This window comes from Colobus angolensis, unplaced genomic scaffold, assembly GCF_000951035.1.
Source record: "Colobus angolensis palliatus isolate OR3802 unplaced genomic scaffold, Cang.pa_1.0 Scaffold109, whole genome shotgun sequence".
Classification (NCBI taxonomy): domain Eukaryota; kingdom Metazoa; phylum Chordata; class Mammalia; order Primates; family Cercopithecidae; genus Colobus; species Colobus angolensis.
The window spans coordinates 1424492-1438436 of NW_012111919.1; the positions used below are offsets into that span (position 1 = coordinate 1424492).

The following is a 13945-nucleotide window of genomic DNA, read 5'->3' on the forward strand; positions in this document are numbered from 1 at the left end:
AAAAAATCTCAAATAGCTGCATTGCTATGGCACAAGGAGGTCCATGCAGAAAAATCAGTTAAAAACAAGTGGTTGTCCCCTTAAGATCCCAATGATAATTTTTACAGAAATAGAAAGATCTATCCCAAAAATTCATACGGAATCTAACATCAAAATAATCTCTCTTTTTGAGACAGAGCCTCTCTCTGTTGCCCAGGCTGAAGTGCAGTGGTGTGATCTCGGATTACTGCAACTTCTGCCTCCCAAGTTCAAGTGATTCTCCTGCCTTAGCCTCCTGAGTAGCTGCAAGTAGCTGAGACTACAGGTGTGTGTGCTACCATGCCAGCTAATTTTTGTAGTTTTTTAGTAGAGACAGGGGTTTCTGCCATGTTGGCCAGGCTGATCCCAAACTCCTGGCCTCAAGTGATCCATCCCGCTTGGCCTCCCAAAGAGCTAGGATTACAGGCATGAGCCACTGAGCCTAGCCAAAGTAATATTAGCTGCGGGAGTCAAATTTCAGAACTTCACTACAAATCAAAAAGTGTAGAACTGGCATAAGGACAGATACACAGACTACTGGAATGGAATAGAGAGCCCAGAAATAAATCCTCACATACTTAGTCAAATGATCCTCAACAAGGATGCCAAAATCAGTCAATAAGGAAAGGACAGTCTTCCCAATAAATAGCACTAGGAAAACCAGATATCCACATGCAAAAGAATGAAACTGGACCCTTATTTTAAACCATAAAAAAAAAAAATTAACTTGAAATAGATCAAAGACCTCAAACTATAAAACTCTTAGAAGAAAACACAGAGAAAAGCTTCAGGACACTGGATTTGGCAATGGTTTCTTTGATATGATATCAAAAGCACAGGCAATGAAAGAAAAAGTAGATAAACTGTACTTCATCAAAGTTAAAAACTATTGTACAACAAAGGACACTGTCAAGAGAATGAAAAGACAACGAACATGAGAAAATATCTGAAAAGGGAATAATACCTAAAATATATAAAAAAACACCTAAAACTCCTAACAACAACAAAACACAATGACAGCACTTTGGGAGGCCGAGGCACAAAAATCGCCTGAGCCCAGGAGTTCGAGACTAGCCTGAGTAACACTGTGAGACCTCATCTCTACAAAAAATTTTAAAATTAGCCAGACATGGTGGTGTGTGCCTGCAGTCCCAGCTACTTAGGAGGCTGTGGTAGGAGAATCATTTGAGCCTGGGAAGTTGAGGCTGCAGTGAGCCATGATCATCATGCCACTGAACTCCAGCCTGGGGAACAGAGCAAGACCCTGTCTGGAAAAAAGAAAAATAAATAAAAAGAAAAATTAAAAAAAAAAAGAAAAAGAAAAACGCAAGCAAAGGATCTGAATAGACATTTCTCCAAAGAAGATATACAAACAAACAATATGTACATGAAAAGATGCTCAATATCACTAACATTAGAAAATGCAAATCAAAACCACAATGAGATATCACTACATACACATTAGTATGGCTGCTATTAAAAAAACAGAAAACATATATTGGTGAGGATGTGGAGAAACCGAAACCTTTGTGTACTGTTGGCAGGTATGTAAAATGGTGCGATCACTGTGGAAAAGTCTGGTGATTCCTCAAAAGGTTAAACATAGAATTATCATATGATCCAGCAATTCTACTTATGGGTATACACACAAAAGAATTTAAAGCAGGGACTCAGATATTTGTACACCAGTGTTCACAGCAACATTATTCACAATAGTAAAAGAGCAAAAACAACCCACATATCCAACAATGGGTGAATAAACAGAACATGGCATATAAAAACAATGGAATATTATTCAGCCTTAAAAAAAAAAACAAGTTCTGACACATGCTATAATGTAGATGAACCTTGAAAAGTTTATGTTAAATGAATTACTTACAAATTGAACAAATACTATATGATTCCACTTATATGAGGTACATATAACAGTCAAATTCATAGAAAATAGAATGGTGACAGTTGCCAGGAGCTGGGGAAAGGGGGAGACAGAAATTATTGTTTAATGGATGAAAAGCTTCAGTTCAGAAAGATGAAAAAGTTCTGGAGAATGGATGGTGGTGATGGTTGCACAACAGTAGAATGTACTTAACACCACTGAACTATACCCCAAAATAATGGTTAAAATGAAAATTTCATGTTGTATGTATTTCACCACAATTTTAAAAACTATTCAAAAACAACAACAGTCTGAGCACGGGGGCTCATGCCTGTAATTCCAACACTTTAAGAGGCCGAGGCAGGAGGAGCACTTGAGCCCAAGGGCTCAAGGCTGGAGCGAACTATTATTATCGCCACTGCACTCCAGCCAGGGCAACAAGGGCAAGACTCTGTATCAAAAAAAAAAAAAAGCAACAAAAAGAAAAACAACAACAACAACATAACTGCCAAATGGCTGTGGTTACTTCATTTCCTGTAGCTATAGGAAAACAAAATCTAGAAAAGTTATAAAATATGCTGATTTGAAACAACATACAGTTGACCTTTGAACAATGGGGGTAAGGGGGTGCCATGTATAACTTTTGACTCCCCAAACAATTAACTAGTAACAGCCTGCTGCTAACCAGAAGCATTATCAGTAACAGTCGATTAACATATATTTATATATGTATTCTATACTGTATTCTTACCATAAAGTTAGAGAAAAGAAAATGTTATTAAGAAAATCATAAGGAAGAAAAATATATTTACTATTCATTAAGTGGAAGTAGATCATCATAAAGGTCTTCATCCTCAATGTCTTCAAATTGAGTAGGCTGAGGAGGAGAAAGAGGAGGGAGTTGGTCTTGCTTTCTCAGGGGAGGCAGAGGCAGAAGAGGTAGAGAAGGTGGAAGGGGAGGCAGGCACACTCAGTGTAACTTTACGGAAAAACACTGTAATTTCTTTTTTGCTTTTTCATTTCTTTAAAAATATTTCTATACAAAACCAATCCTTCTTTCATCATTTGCTTCAGTTTCAGTGCCTGTATCATATAATGGTCCAAAGTCTAAAGCAGTCTTGAATAATCAGAATTGTTCTGCCAGACTGTCTACAGTCAATTTGTTTCCTAGCACTACTTCTTTGTCTTCTTCCTTATCGTCTAGTGCTGGTTTGGAAGCACCAGCATCTTCATTAAATCATCTTCTGTTGACTCCTCTGGTTGGTGTCTATTAGCTCTTGTCTTATCCACAGTCTCTTTCATAAATTCCTTGACTGGCTCTGCTACAAATCCTGGGAAATCATGCTCAACATCGGCACACAGTTTTCTCCAGCAGGAAGTTACTGTTTTGTGCTTGATGGCTTTCACGGCTTTTTCTATAATGATGGTATTTTCAGCGGTGTAATCCCTCCAGATTTTCATGCTGTTCTATTGAGGTTAGAGTACCGTGTGTTATTAACCTTAAAGGTCCTCACGACCCCTGATCTAGATGCTGAATTAGAGACACTGTGTTCAGGGGCAAGGAGACCACTTCGATGCTTTCGGTGTTAAACTCATGGGGTTCTGGGTGGCCAGGGGCACTGTCCAATATCAAAAGAACTTTAAAGGGCAGTCCCATCATGGCAAGGTATTTCCTGATTTCAGGGACAAAGTATTGATGGAACCAATCCAGAAAAAGGATTCTCAGTGTTCAGGTCTTCTTGTTGAATGATCAAAAAATTGGCAGCTTCAAAAGACTTTTCCCTTCAAGTCTTGGGGGTTAGCAACTTTATATATACGGGCAATCAGTCCTGATCATAAACCCAACTGTATTTGCACAAAACAGTAGTTAGCCTATCCCTTCCTGCCTTAATTCCCTGTGCTTTCTTCTTTTCCTAACACTCATGTCCTTTGCAGCCTGCCCCCCTCCCCGCCATCCTGATAATAGGAGGACACTTTTAATTGCATTAAAGACTTGTTCAGGCAGATATCCTTTTTCCTCAATGATTTTCTTAATGGTGCCCAGGAACTTGTCTGCTGTGTCTTAGCAGAAGCTGCTTCTCCTGTTATCCTGACATTTTTAGGCCAAACCTCTTTCTAAAATTATCAAACCATCCTTTGCTGGCATGAACTCCTCTAGCTTCTCTTTCGTTTTTAAGTTGTCACAAAATAACTTCATTTTTTCTTGAATATCATAGTCTACAAGTATGCCTTTTTTTTTTTTTTTTTTTGAGACGAAGTCTCGCTCTGTCGCCCAGGCTGGAGTGCAGTGGCACGATCTTGGCTCACTGCAAGCTCCGCCACCCGGGTTCACGCCATTCTCCTGTCTCAGCCTCCCAAGTAGCTGGGACTACAGGCGCCCACCACTACGCCTGGTTAGTTTTTTGTATTTTTAGTAGAGACGGGGCTTCACCGGGTTAGCCAGGATGGTCTTGATCTCCTGACCTCATGATCAGCCTGCCTCAGCCTCCCAAAGTGCTGGGATTACAGGCGTGAGCCAACGCGCTGGGCCTACAAGTATGCCTTTCTTACAGCAATCCTGTACCTACATAAAAGATGCATTTTCAACACAAGATAAAAAGGTGTTCTGTAAAAAGTGCAAGGTTTCACACCTACTGCTGTGGCTGCAGTGATGGCTTCACAAATTTTCTTTTATTTAAAATGGTCCTTATGCTGGATTAATTTATTTTGAAATAACGGGCATCCACAGCTGCAGACCTCATTCTACAGTATATATTAAGCAATTCAACTTTTTCTTGTAATATAATGACTTTTCTGTTTCTCAGGAGTGCTTCTGGCATCACTAGTGGCACTCTGTATAGGTCTGATGGTGTTATTCAAGGTTTACAGTATTGCACTAGACACGATGAAAACACGCAAGAACCACAAAAGATCACTTTTGATTGCAGTATGGGATTTACTGGAGACACAAACTGTTCACTGGGAGATAATCCGCATCACATGGTGTTTTAAGCAGACACTTGGAAACATACTAGCTCACCAAAATAGCAACTGGAGGTGGCTACAAAATTATCACAGTAGTATAGTATGTATTACAGTTATTTTTATGCAGTTATGATTTAATACTGCATCTCTGTTTACATTTCTCTTGACTGCAAAAGGTGCCATGTATGGGCTGTTTTGTGTGTTTGAGTGTTGATAAATTTAAACTTTTAATAATAATCTGTGTATAGTTCATGGTAGTAATAAAATAGACTAGTATCTACATATACTTTATACATTCACAATATACTTAACTTTTTCTTAATCTCTCCCCCCCCCCCGCCACCAATATTTCTAGGTTATATGGCTTGTCTATGAGTTTTTCAAATTGTTGCAAGTATCTAAAATTTTTTCCAAAATATTTGTTTTTAAAAATCTGTTTATAGAGCTGGGTGTGGTGGCACACACTTGTAATCCCAGCTTCTTGGGAGGCTGAGGAGGAAGAATCACTTGACCCCTGGAGTTTGAAACCAGCCTGGGCAACACTGTGAGTCCCCATCTCTTTAAACAAAAATATCCATGTGTAAGTGGACCTGCAGTTCAAGGGTCAATGACAGTTTAAAAGGGGGTAGACAAAGGTGGGATTAGGAAGAAAACAACTCTTTTGTTGCGGGGAAGATACCCTGAGTAGAATCACAAGCTTAACAAAGAAAAATTATGCCGAGTGTGGTGGCTCACACCTGTAATCCCAGCACTTTGGGAGGCTGAGGCGGGTGGATCACATGAGGTCAGGAGTTCGAGACCAGCCTGGCCAATATGGCAAATCCCTGTCTCTACTAAAATTACTAAAATTAGCCAGGTGTGGTGGTGCACGTCTGTAATCTCAGTTACTTGGGAGGTGAGGCAGGACAATCACTTGAACCCAGGAGGTGGAGGCTGCAGTGAGCTGAGATCACGCCACTGCACTCCAGCCTGGGTGACACAGTGAGACTCCATCTCGGGGGGAAAAAAAAAATTATAATATACTATAAAGAAACTTGCTGGCCGGGTGCAGTGGCTCACGCCTGTAATTCCAGCACTTTGGGAGGCCGAGGCAGGTGGATCACGAGGTCAGTAGATCAAGACCATCCTGGCTAACCCCGACTCTACTAAAAATACAAAAAATTAGCCGGGCGTGGTGGCGGGTGCCTGTAGTCCCAGCTACTCAGGAGGCTGAGGCAGGAGAATGGTGTGAACCCGGAAGGTGGAGCTTGCAGTGAGCAAAGATCACACCACTGCACTCCAGCCTGGGCAACACAGCGAGACTCTGTCTCAAGAAAAAAAAAAACAAAACTCCGTATTTAGGGATTCCATGGTCTTACCTGAATTTAGTGCCTCTTAATTTATGTTACTGCTAAAACAAAGGCAACCTGGCAAATATCCAGTAATAAGCAGCAATATACCAGGTGCTCCTAAAATCCTGCCATGTGCTAAGAGTCAGTAAGAGACATTTTGATCTCAGAATCTAAGGATGGACTTCAGGGATATCATCAATTTCAAGGAGCATACATAAAACTTTGAAAGTTGTATAAGTACATCGTTCTGGTAAGATTCTAATTTCTCAAAGGGGTTCATGATCCCAAAAAAGTACAGAAGCATGGTTTTAAAAGGCTCCCAGCTACTAAATGGACAAACTATCACAGTGACCTGTAATAATCTACCCACATCCTAATCACTACCAGACACTGCAAGTTACCAGAGACACTACCATGAACCTCCACTCAAAGAGAAGACAAATTATCCGTAGCTTTAGAAGCCACTCTTCTACTAAGAACACCTGTAAGTTACGTGTAAGCAGGCCGACGGAAGGAAGCCGAAGCCAATAAATAAATGACCAAAGAAGTACAAAAAAAGGAAAATTACCTTATATATAAATTTATAAATGTTAAGGTATTTTCAGCCTGTTTTTTAAAAAAAGCTTTAGCAATGTGACCACCAATTTACAACCTACTACACCTCCACGCCAACTCACATCAGCATTCTGGGGCTAGTGAGGAAATAGGTATAATTCTTTATACATGTGTGGCATTTCAGAGCATAAATATGATTCTCCTAGGCTCAGGTGATCCTCCCACCTCAGCTTAAAAAATAGCTGGGACTACAGGTATTCACTGCCATACCCGGCTTTAAAAAAAACTTTTTTAGTAGAGATGAGGTCTTGCTATGTTGCTCAGGCTGGTCTCGAACTCCTAAGCTCAAGCAATCCTCCCACCTAAGATTCCCGAAGTGCTGGGATTACAGGTGTGAGCCACCGTGCATGGCCCTATACATACCTTCACACCTAAGATCATCCTTACTTGGATGATCTTACTAACAATAAGAAGCAAGCATTATGAGGTTAAAGACTTCACTGCTGAGCCAGGGGACCACTAAAACAGCACTCAGAATACACAGAACTTCTCTCATACATTTTCTTATACCAACATGCACATTAATCTTTTTTCAGTCAGATACACATTGTGTTTACAACCACTTAAGGCAAAAACACCCAAAGAAAGATTGGTAGTTGCACCACACAGACATGCCCATAAAGAGATGTATTTATGCAGGAGGACATATATCTCTATCTACATGAATTACACATGCAGACTGCAACTAGCTTAAAATATGGTTAATTTTCCCAAGGTACTAACACAGAGAGGTGCATTTAGACCAAGGTTTCTCAACTTCGGCCATACAGACATTTTGGGTCCGCATTCTTCTTGTACCCAAGTTGTGATAACCAAAAATATCTCCACAAATTGACAAATATAAAACTGTCCTTGACTGAGAATCCCAGATTTAGAGATCACTGTCTATCATTAAATAGAAACAACAAATACTTTAAAAGAATGTTAAAGTTTAGTAATAATGAAACCATTCAGAAACCAATATATGTTTCACAAATAGAAGCCTCAAAGTTGTTCTGATATTTGACTAGTAACATGAGAACCTGTTAATTTTTTTTTCCTTTTTCCTTTTTTTATTTAAAAGCACTAATTTGCCCAGGAGGTCTGGGCTATAGTGGGCTGTGTTCACACCACTGCACTCCAGCCTGGGAAACAGTGAAACCCGGTCTCAAAAAAAAGGGGGAGGAGGGGACACTACTTTGTAAAAATTGGAGCTAAAAGAACATCTTTTTGGCCAGGTGTGGTGGCTCATGCCTGTAATCCCAGCACTTTGGGAGCCTGAGGAGGACGGATCATGAGGTTAGGAGTTCGAGACTGGCCTGACCAACATGGTGAAACCCCGTCTCTACTACAAACACAAAAATTAGCCAGGTGTGGTGGCACATGCCTGTAATCCCAGCTACTCAGAAGGCTGAGGCAGGAGAACCACTTGAATCTGGGAGGTGGAGTTTGTGCAGTGAGCTGAGATTGTGCCACTGCATTCCAGCCTGGGTGACAGAACAAGACTCTGTCTCAAAAAAAAGAACATCTTTTTATATCTATTAGAGAAATAATCTGAGACTTGGGTTTCCTAAGGATTTGTCCTTCCTAAGCTATCTGGTCCAAAGTACCTTTCTCTAAATACCCCTATAGCCAAGGTAGTTATGTTCCCCAGCTACCCAAAGTAAATTAAGATATATGATCTGTCTTTAATTGGAATCCACTGCACTTTTTGTATCAGTCCCATCCTTCTCTGGGTAACTTCTCATCTCCTCAGGTCTCAGTTTAAAGTCGCTCCTCTCACCTCCCAGGCTATGTTAGGTACTTATTTTATTTACATGTTAACAATTTTGTACTTTCTTCTTTTTTTTTTTTTGAGACCGGAGTCTTGCTCTGTTGCCCGGGCTGGAGTGCAGTGGCACCATCTTGGCTCACTGCAAGCTCCGCTTCCTGGGTTCACGCCATTCTCCTGCCCCAGCCTCCTGAGTAGCTGGGACTACAGGCGCCCACCACCACGATTGGCTAATTTTTTTTGTATTTTTAGTAGAGATGGGGTTTCACCGTGTTAGCCAGGATGGTCTCAATCTCCTGATCTCGTGATCCGCCCGCCTCGGCCTCCCAAAGTGCTGGGATTACAAGCATGAGCCACTGCAGCTGGCCCTTCCCAACTCTTAACACTAAATAGGGGGTCATTTATGTTGTTCATGCTGTATCTCCAGTCTAGTTCTAAAACACTGATCCCAAGAGTTGTCCCTTGATGTAAAGTTTCACCTCAACAAGTTTCAAAACCTTCATATTATAACTCCCCCCACTTGGACATTCGCAACACACTAAAGCATACAAAAATTACATAATAAAAATACCTATTTAACTTATTCGTCCATAGAACATCATATGCCAAGTAATACTACTAAAAAGTAGAACACGCTTCAGAAAACACAGATTTAAGAGTATATAAGCAAGCTCATGTTACTAAAAAACGTCAGGAGCAGGATTCTAACTATTGTGACTTCTTATCTCTATTCCAAGGAACAGAAAACTTGTATTTGTCTCCTTCTGCTAAAGAAATACAAAGAGTGGCACAGTGGCACACACCTGAAGTCCCAGCTAACTCAGGAGGCTTAGATGGAAAGATTGCTTGAGGCCAGGAATTTGAGACCAGCCTCCTGGGCAACACAGCAAGACCCTCTCTCTTAAAAAAAGAAAAAAAAATAAAAGACAAGACAGAAAGAAAGAAAAAAAGAAAAGAAAAGAAAAGAAAAATAAATACAATCTCCTCAGTATCCATGGGGAATTTGGCTGATTGGTTCCAGGACCCTACTTCCTTTATCAAAAATCCACGCATACTCAAGTACTGCAGCCAGCCCTGTGAAACAGACATATATACAAAGAAGGACCCACACCACCCTATATTATATGTGAATGTCAAAATTTGTATTTTCAATCTGCCTTTGGTTGAAAAAAATGTATATTAAGTGGACCTTTGAGTCAGGCATGGTGGCACATGTAGTCCTAGCTACTAGGAAAACTGAGATGGGAGAATTACTGGAGCTCAGGGTTTCAAGACTAACCTGGGCAACATGGTGAGACACATATCTCAAAAATATTTTTTAATTAAAAAATAATAACAACCGGCGGGGCGCAGTGGCTCACGCCTGTAATCCCAGCACTCTGGGAGGCCGAGACAGGTGGATCACAAAGTCAGGAGTCTAAGACCAACCACCCTGACCAACATGGTGAAACCCCGTCTCTACTAAAAAAATACAAAAAAAAAACTAGCCGGGAGTGGCGGCACGCGTCTGTAGTCCCAGCTACTCAAGAGGCTGAGGCAGAATAATTACTTAAACCAGGGAGGCGGAGGTTGCAGTGAGCCAAGTTCATGCCACTGAGCTCCAGCCTGGGTGACAGAGCGAAACTCCGTCTCAAAGTAATAACAACCCTACCTGTGTAGTTCAAACCCACATTGTTCAAGGGTCAACTGTAATTGTAAGGCAAGGTGTTAAAGCTCAATTCAGTTTTTAAAAAAATAACAGTTTTATTGAGTTTATAATTCACATATCATAAAATTCACCCTGTAAAAATATACAATTCAGTGTTTCTTAGTTATTTACAAGGCAGTTCTACTATCACCACTACTAACTTTAGAATATTTGTATCATTCCCCTATAAACCTGTACTCATAGCAATCACTCTTTTCTCTCCAAACATCACGCCCATTCCCTGGCAATCATGAATCTACTTTCTGTCTCTATGTTTTTGTCAATTTGGGGCATTTCATTTAAAGGGAATCATATAAGGCCTTTTATGTCTGGCTTCTTTCATAATGTTTTCAAGGTGCACCCACATTGTACCATGTATCAGTACTTCATGCCTTTTAATGGCTGATACTCCATTATATGAATGTACACATTTATCCATCAGTTGATGGATGTTTGGGTTGTTTCTATTTTTTTGGCTATTGTGAATAATGCTGCTATAAATACTTGTGTACACCTTTTGTGGATATATATTGTTAATTCTCTTGGGTAAATACCTAGGAACAGAATTGCTGGTGATAAGGTAACTGTATGTTTAACATTCTGAGAACTGCCAAAATATCTTCCAAACCAGCTGCATCATTCTACAGTTCTACCAGCAATATATGAGGGTTACAATTTCTCTACATCTTTGTCAACACTTGTTAGAGTCTGCCCTCCTTTCTTCCATTCTGTGGGTTGGCTTTTTACTTTCTAAATGGTAGAACCGTGAAAGCACAAAGGTTTTAAATTTGATGTAGCCCAATTTATCCATTTCTTTTCTTTTGCCACTTCATGGCTCTGGATCTTACATGTCGGTTCATGATTCTTTTTTTTTTTGGGACAGAGTCTCACTCTGTCGCCCAGGCTGGAATGCAGTAGTGCAATCATGGTTCACTGCAGCCTCGACCTCCTTGGGCTCAAGTGATCCCACCTCAAGTCTCCCAGGTAGCTGGAACTACAGGTGCATGCCACCATACCTGGCTAATTTTTTTTTTTGTATATTTTTGTAGAGATGGGGTTTCACCATGTTGCCCAGGCTGGTCTCAAACTCCTGGGCTCCAGCAACCCACCCACCTTGGCCTCCCAAAGTGTTGGGATTACAGATGGGGTCACCGTGCCCAATCTTCATGATCCATTTTGAGTTAACTTTTCTGTATGGTATGAAGTAGGTGTCTAACTTTCATTCTTCCACACAAGGATAGCCAGTTTCCCCGGAACCATTTGTTGGAAAGACTATTCTTTTGCCCACTGAATTGTCCAGGCATCTTGTTAAAAGTCAACTGACCATATATGCAAGAGTTTATTTTTAGACTCTCAATACTATTCAATTAATCTTTATGACTATCCTTATGTCAGTACACAACGTCTTGATTACTGTGGCTTGGTGGTTAAGTTTTAAAACCAGAAAGTGTAAGTCTTACAACTTTGTACTTCCTTTTCAAGATTATTTTGGCTACTCTGGGTCCCTTGCCTGTCTATATTAGTTTTAGGGTCAATTTGTCAATTTCCACAGGGGGAATTTTAAAAAAAGCAATTGGGATTTTGATAAGGATTGCACTGAATCTGTAGATCACTTTGGGTAGTAATGCCATCTTAATATTGTCTTCCAATTCACAACTACAGGCTATCTAATTGTTTAGATCTTTAATTTCTTTCAACAATATTTTGTGGTTTTCTGTGTACAAGTCTTATACTCTTTTGGTTAAATTTACTCCTAAGTAATTTTTCCCTTTTGATATTATTACAAATGGAATTTTATTATCAATGTAATTTTTAGGTTATTGCTAGCGTACAGAAATAAAGCTGGTTTTTTTATCTTGATCTCATTTCTTGTAACCTTGCTGAACTCATTTATTAGTTCTAAGAGTTTTCTGGGTATATGTTTGTGGATTTTTAAGGATTTTCTATATAAAATATTCTACCATTTATAAATAGTTGTTTCATTCTGGATGGCTCTTTTCTTTTTTTCTTTTTTTTTTTTTTTAGCTCTGGCTGGAATCTCAGCATAATGTTGAACAGAAGTGGCCAGAGCAGATATTCTTGCCATGTTCTTGATCTTAGGGGACAGGTATGATAATAGCTGTGGTATTTTTATAGATGTCACTTACAGGATTAAGGAAGTTCTTTGCTATTCCTAGTCTGTTGACTTTTTTTTGAGACAGAGTCTTGCTCTGTTGCCCAGGCTGAAGCGCAATGGCACGATCATGGCTTACTGCAATCTCCACCTCCTGGGTTCAAGCACTTCTCCTGCCTCAGCCTTCTGAGTAGCTGGGATTACAGGCGTTTGCCATCACACCTGGCTGATTTTTATATTTTTAGTAGAGATAAGGTTTCACCATGTTGGCCAGGCTGGTCTCGAACTCCTTACCTCAGGTGATCCACTCACCTAGGCCTCCCAAAGTGCTGGGATTTACAGGCATGAGCCACTACGCCCAGCCGAATGCTTTAATCATAAAAGAATGCTGGATTTTGTCAAATGCTTTTTCTGTGTGAACTGAGATAATTGTATAGTTTTGTCCTTTATTGATATGGTATATTACATTGACAGGTTTTGACCCTGGCATTCCTGGGTAAAGTTCCTCTTTATCATGTTATATAATCCTTTAATATGTCAGAGAAACAAGATTTTCTTTTTCTTTTTTTTTGAGACGGAGTTGCATTCTGCTGCCCAAGATGGAATGCAGTGGTGCAATCTTGGCTCACCAGAGCCTCCTCCGCCTCCTGGGTTCAAGTGATTCTCCTGCCTTGGCCTGCTAAGTTGCTGAGACTCTCCAAGTGACCACGATCATGCCCAGCTAATTTTTTTGGGTTTTTCATAGAGACAGGGTTTCACCATGTCGACCAGACTGGTTTCAAACTCCTGACCTCAGGTGATCCACCTGCCTCGGCCTCCCAGAGTGCTGGGATTACAGGCATAAGCCACCACACCCGGCCAAGATCTGTGTATCTTTAATTATTAAAAAATAATAAGCTTCTCCTAAAGATTTATTGTAGCAACAAAAAAGTGGCTATGAGCCCTTAGGATTGCTACCCTTAGGGGTATTATCTTGGGTCTAATATTGGTTTAAGACTTGGTCTTTGTGTATCTGGCCAAAACTTGTTTCAAAGAGTTACTCTCAATGAAACTCAAAGCCTAGAAGGTAGCACCTAAGGCATGAAAAACAACTCTTAACAAGAAGCCACCTATGCTGTAGCAAAGAAATAGACATGCTTTGATATGTAACTTTAACTTATAAAAAGTGACATCAGGCTGGGCGCGGTGGTTCACACCTGCAATCCTAGCACTTCAGAAGGCCAAGGTGGGCAGATCACTTGAGGCCAGGAGTTCAAGACCAGCCTGGCCAACATGGCGAGACCACTATCTCTACTACAAATACAAAAATTAGCCGGGTGTGGTGGTGCATATCTGTAATTCCAGCTACTTAAGACACTGAGACACAAGAATCACTTGAACCCAGAAAGCAGAGATTGCAGAGAGCCAAGATCGTGCCACTGCACTCCAGTCTGGGTGATGAAGTGAGACTCTATCTCAAAAAAACCCAAAATAGGCCGGGCGCGGTGGCTCAAGCCTATAATCCCAGCACTTTGGGAGGCCGAGACGGGTGGATCACGAGGTCAGGAGATCGAGACCATCCTGGCTAACACGGTGAAACCCCGTCTCTACT

General features: G+C 40.6%; 1 protein-coding gene across 1 annotated transcript in view; it reads right to left on the reverse strand.

Moving 5' to 3' along the window:
- The window catches only part of RAB10 (RAB10, member RAS oncogene family), a 108965-nt gene that overhangs the window by 11930 nt on the left and 83090 nt on the right, over positions 1 to 13945 (reverse strand). The gene's annotated exons all lie outside the window — the stretch shown is intronic.